Source organism: Camelus ferus, chromosome 21, assembly GCF_009834535.1.
Source record: "Camelus ferus isolate YT-003-E chromosome 21, BCGSAC_Cfer_1.0, whole genome shotgun sequence".
Taxonomy (NCBI): Eukaryota; Metazoa; Chordata; class Mammalia; order Artiodactyla; family Camelidae; genus Camelus; species Camelus ferus.
This window is the reverse complement of record NC_045716.1, coordinates 1,061,056-1,066,273: the sequence shown is the minus strand read 5'-3', so window position 1 is coordinate 1,066,273 and position 5,218 is coordinate 1,061,056. Positions and strand designations below refer to the sequence as shown.

Sequence of the window (5,218 nt, the reverse complement as noted above, 5' to 3'; positions counted from 1 at the left end):
GAAGGCTGTGCTGCACTGTTCTGAGATGATTCGGTCATGGCAAGAGTAAGTTTTAGGGAAAATACTCCTCAAAGCTCCTTACAGTTTTCTTCAGTAACTTTAGATGCAATTAACTTAGAGCAGAAGGCATGACTTCAGTCGGAGCAGCCAGGGTCCCTCCGCCAGCCCTTCCCATCATCTGAGACCCGTGTTCCCGCAGACCAGCGCTGTCAGCCTGACCAGCAGTTCACAGCCAGCGTCTCTGCCGTTAGCGGTGGGTCTGCTCTGGCTGGTTGCGGCACCCACTACCCGTTTCACCCTCCATTCCGGTCGGCTGGAACCCAGTTTAACTTTCTTTCTCCACGGCAGAGCCAGGAGAAGCACAATATGAGTGCAAATGCTCCACTTTGTGGAAGGCAAGGAACTGTCTCATCCAGCTTTGGACTCCAGAGGAAAGAGAGTGGACGGATCCACTTCGATTCACTCCTTTCAGAGCAAAAACCATCTCAGGTTTCACATTCTGTTGAAGGCTGATACATGGTTCTTTTTTACTGTGAAAAAGGGGCACTTTGAAAGATAATAATGACTCCATGTGGTTAGTATAGATCATGGACTATGTGCAGACTTCATACACTCTTATTCGGATAGGTAGGGAAAGGTCCCACTGGAAGGGAGGAGCGTCTGTGTTCCTTTTGTCTCCGTAAATTCCATCTTGGCTCATGGAGGAGGGAATTGACCCCAACATTTTAGCATTGCCTTCGCTTGAGAAGTGCGGGGGAGGGAGGTCCCTACCCCTCTCTCTTCCCCATCTCACTCCCCTTCAGACAAAAACACAGATCGGATGGGTGAAAGTCAGACACTTACTAAGCCATGCTTTCCAAAGGGGCAGCGACTTCCTTTGTCTGCAGAACAAAACCAGCTCCGTGCATTACCTTCACCTTTGTGCTCCCAGGGAGCCGGCTCCTACTCTGGCCCCTGGGGTTTGGGGCATGAGGCAGCCCTGGTCCTTCCAGGCAGCCGGTGAGTGAACTTGGGTTGGCTCTGCACCCCCAACCCTTTTCTCAGATACACTGGGTGAGCAGATCGTAAGGTCTTGTGGTGGTGGGAGAGGAGGCTTCATGTGACCCCAGCCATGTTCCCTTCCCTTGAGCCAGTGCCTCATTTTGTTCCCTTTGTGTGAGTCCCCATTGGTGACAAGTGAGGTAAGTCATAGATCCCGAAGCCCTAACATAAACATCAAACTTAACTTCAATTCTTAAAACACTGGAGGCTGCTCTTATGTTAATCTTCAACATAGTCTTCCTTCCTCTCTTTTCTTTTGCTTCTAGCATAGTCCTCTGTGCCTCCATTTCTTTTTCTGAACCATATCTGAGAGAACGCGAAATTGCATATTTATTTGTGATGACCCTCTTGGTTTCAGGTAACAGAAACACATCTGAGCTCTCTTAAAGTCAAGCTATAGAGTTTTTTTTTTTTTCAATAAATAAGCTACAAGGCTATATTGTACAACATAGGGAGTACGGCCAATATTTTATAATAACTGTAAATGGAATATAACCTTTACAAATTGTGAACCACTACGTTGTACACCTGTAACGTATAATACTGTACATCAGCTATACTTCAGTAAAATTTTTTAAAAAGAGGGATAGAGTTTGTTTTAAAGAGACAGGTTTGTCTCAGAACCCAGGGGCAGGTAGCTAGTGGGCTCCAGAAATAAACTAGAGCCAGAACCTCAGATGCAGTCAGGGCCTTCCCTGTGGTCCCGAGAGAAGGCGGCCACATATTTCAGTTTGTGTAGAAGATCCCGTTTTACTTTGCCCTCTGCCCCCTTTTCGCTGTACATCAGTCTGGGTCCAATCAAGAGGCAGAAACTATGTAGTGACAATAGGGGAAATTTAATATAAATATTTTTAAATTTCTGATAAAAGAGCAATAATAAGATACAAGAGAATTGTACATGATGCCCTAGGAGGTGGGGTACAGTACTCAAGCAGAGGGACAAAAGTAAAAGGAGACTCCCCTCCCAAGGCTGGGGTGCAGCCACTGGCCAGCAGAGAGCTTTGCTGGTCCGTCCAGGCCAGGGCTGGCCTGCAGTCACGGGGCAATCAGGAAGCAGGTCTCTGAGACACAAGTGGGACATGGGAAAACCCATCCAGTGGCCTGGCACACAGGCATCGGGCGTGCAGAGCGAGTCGGGGCACCGGGCCAGACAGGAGGCCTGGAGCATACGACGTCCGTGTCAGGAAGCTCACAGGCAGGGGCTCGCTAGGGCAGGCCCCGCGTCCCGGGCCTGCGGGCGGGGCAGAGCACCCCCAGCTGATGTGCGGCTGCCGGGAGCAGCAGCGGGGCCTTTTCCTCCTGCGTTCTCCCTCGAGCGCCCTCTACCGAGAAAGCGTAACAAGTGCTCTTGGTAAAGAAGAACCGCTTACAGGCACGCCGTCCATTATTGCAGAGCATGTATTGAAGGCTGACTTTGGATCTGAGTGACGATCAGTTGCTAACTGGCACAGCTCTCAACTGCGCCCTGGTAAGAATGATTAATTTCCAGAAGAGTCAGACTTGCAGAGAAAGGGTGGAATAGTAGTTAGCAGGGGCTGGGAGAGTGGGGAGGCGGGGACAGACTTTCAGTTTGGGAAAACGAAACAGCTCTGGAGATGGATGGCGGTGACTGGCTGTACAACAATGTGAATGTGCTTAGCGCCATCGAGTCGTTCAGTCAAAAAAGGGTGAAATGGTAAGTCTGCTGTTGCATATAGTCTGCCACAATTTTAAAAAAAGATTGACTCCTACTTACTGCATGTGTCCCACCTCTGCTCCTCCCCATACATCTCCTTCCTTCCTTCCTTCTCTGTTTTTCAGCCCACACAGTAAAAGCACAGGGGCCGACAGCTCCTGGCCTAGAACAGCTCTCCCTTTCTCAAGAAGCCCGCCAGACTGAGTCGGACTCTCACAGTTCCCCCTTCCGAATTCTCCTGGCAGTCCTGCAGCGGCTTGGCTCCAGTGCTCACTTCGGCCACTTGGACCAGTATCATCGGCTGCAGACCTGTTTTCAGAGGTGTTCGTGTGTGATTTCAGGAGTAGGACGGAAGGGGAGGGAACTTCAGTGATGAAGTAAGAGGAATCTGCTATTGTCATTTAATGACTCCCCTCCACTGCCCTCCAGAGTTTTAACCACAAAGGGAAGTCAGACCAAAAATATATATATGGTGTTTATATATATACACACATACATTCACACATATATACATTTTCACATTAAGAGTGAAACCAGTAGGTAAAATGATGCCAGATCCGTCAAACATTCTTTTCTCCTGTCCACCTGTTCTAGTATCTGAATTAATATTAGAAGCATATGGCAGAATACTCAGAATTATTTATCAAGCTAATTTACCATATTTAGCTTCTAAATTGGCCAAAAAAATGGCAGAAATCTTTAATGTACAGTGAGACTTAAAAGTTACAGTTGTTACAACGATTGTCATTTTAAAACTTCTGCAGGCACAGCTCCTTGAAATGGTACCTATTCCCGTCAGGTGCTTCAGAGAAGCACTGGTCTTTCTCTTGACGGACAATGTGCATCTTGGCATCAAATTATCAGATGGAAAAACACAAGCATTTTCCAAGCCTCAAGCACAAAGTATGCCATCTATTAGTTTGGATTTCTTCCCTAACTATCATCACACCAATATGTTGTGGTTTTTCTAAGAAGAAATCGATCCAAATCTGTCTTTGGACAGGAAGCCTGGGTTTCATCGCTGGCTTGGTCACAGATGCACTGAAAATGGGCAAGTCACTTCCATCTTTGTCTGAATTTCTCCATCTGGCAAATGTAGATTCTGACACTCACCATCAGACAATGTTTGCAAAATGTTTGACGGTCCTTGCTGGTAGCAGTATGTAATTGCAAACTGTTGGATCATTTTTTTTTCCTGTCCTAAAAATTCTTCTCTTTTCTAGACACTATTTTTACATTAAAAAAACATCACATTTAAAGTATGGCCACATGGCAATAATTGGTAATGGAGAGTAATTAGAGAAAAAAAAGTAAAAGTCTTTCTCTATGGCATTCCCCAGAAGTAACAGCTTAAAATTGTTCTGTCTCTAATCCTTCTGAGGCCAACCTTCACAATAATAATTTATTACCCTTTGTTTTTGATGTATCAACTTCAAAGTATACCTGATGGGCCCCGTTATGAAAGATGAGGATCTTGGCTCATTTACACTTCCCTTCAATAACTTCCCACAGATCTGGTTTATCCTTTATTATTCTTAGAGACCTCTGTAGCTTTCTATGATATACTCATCCCTCCGCTTCTTGATCCACCAATTCTAGACAATATCTCTTGACCTCCCTCTGAGACAATGAGAGATTTAATAACCCAACGTTCCCTTTCTCCTCTCAGAGCCCCTGTCAGTGGCACAGCTTCAGTTTGTCATGTAGTTAATCTTACATTGTCAAAATTGATAGAATTTATGCTTTCTTATACAATTGATTTTTCTGTACCTTGGCTGTTTATTAAGTTTAAAAATAACCAGGATTTATAATATTTAATTAAATGAATATTTTTCATTATTCAATCAATTTCATTCTATTTAAGTTAAAAAAAATATTGATTACATACTCCAGGTCAGCACTGTTCCAAGTGCTAGGAATAGATCAACGAATAAAATAGACAAATCATCCTTCTAATATTAATTTGCTGGGTACTTTATTGGTGCCTCCATTCATAAGATTCTTATTTGTTGTTAGCTATGGAAAAAATTTCCTCCATTAATTTTTTCTTGGTTAAATTTCTGACCTTTGAAAACCATACTGGGTAGATTTAGGTTCTTTTATATTGCTTCTCTACATTTCTTCATTCTTCTCAAAATTTACCTCTTTGCTTTTTTGCTCTATGTCTGGGAGATTTATTTAACCAGATGGGTTCACTGGTGAATTCCACCAAACACTGAAGGAAGAAATTATAACAATTCTGTACAATCTCTTTCAGGGAATAGAAGTAGAGTGACTACTTACCACATAATTCTATGAGGCCAGCATTACCTCAATACCAAAACCAGAGACATTACAAGAAAAGAAAACCACACCAATATTTCTCATGAACGTAGATGCAAGAATCCTCAACAAAATATTAGAGAGTCAGATCTAATAATGTATACCACACTCAGGTGAGACTTAGCTCAAGTACACAAGGCTGGTCCAACACTCAAAAGTGAATTAATGTAATCCACATCA

At 43.9% G+C, this 5,218-nt stretch overlaps 1 long non-coding RNA gene across 1 annotated transcript; it reads left to right on the top strand.

The window, feature by feature from the left end:
* Positions 1-2,094: 2,094 nt before the first annotated feature.
* LOC116658796 lies at positions 2,095-4,678 on the top strand. Its single transcript, XR_004314103.1, has 3 exons — positions 2,095-2,509; positions 2,842-3,093; positions 3,481-4,678. It is a non-coding gene; the product is annotated as an uncharacterized LOC116658796 (long non-coding RNA).
* Positions 4,679-5,218: the final 540 nt, after the last annotated feature.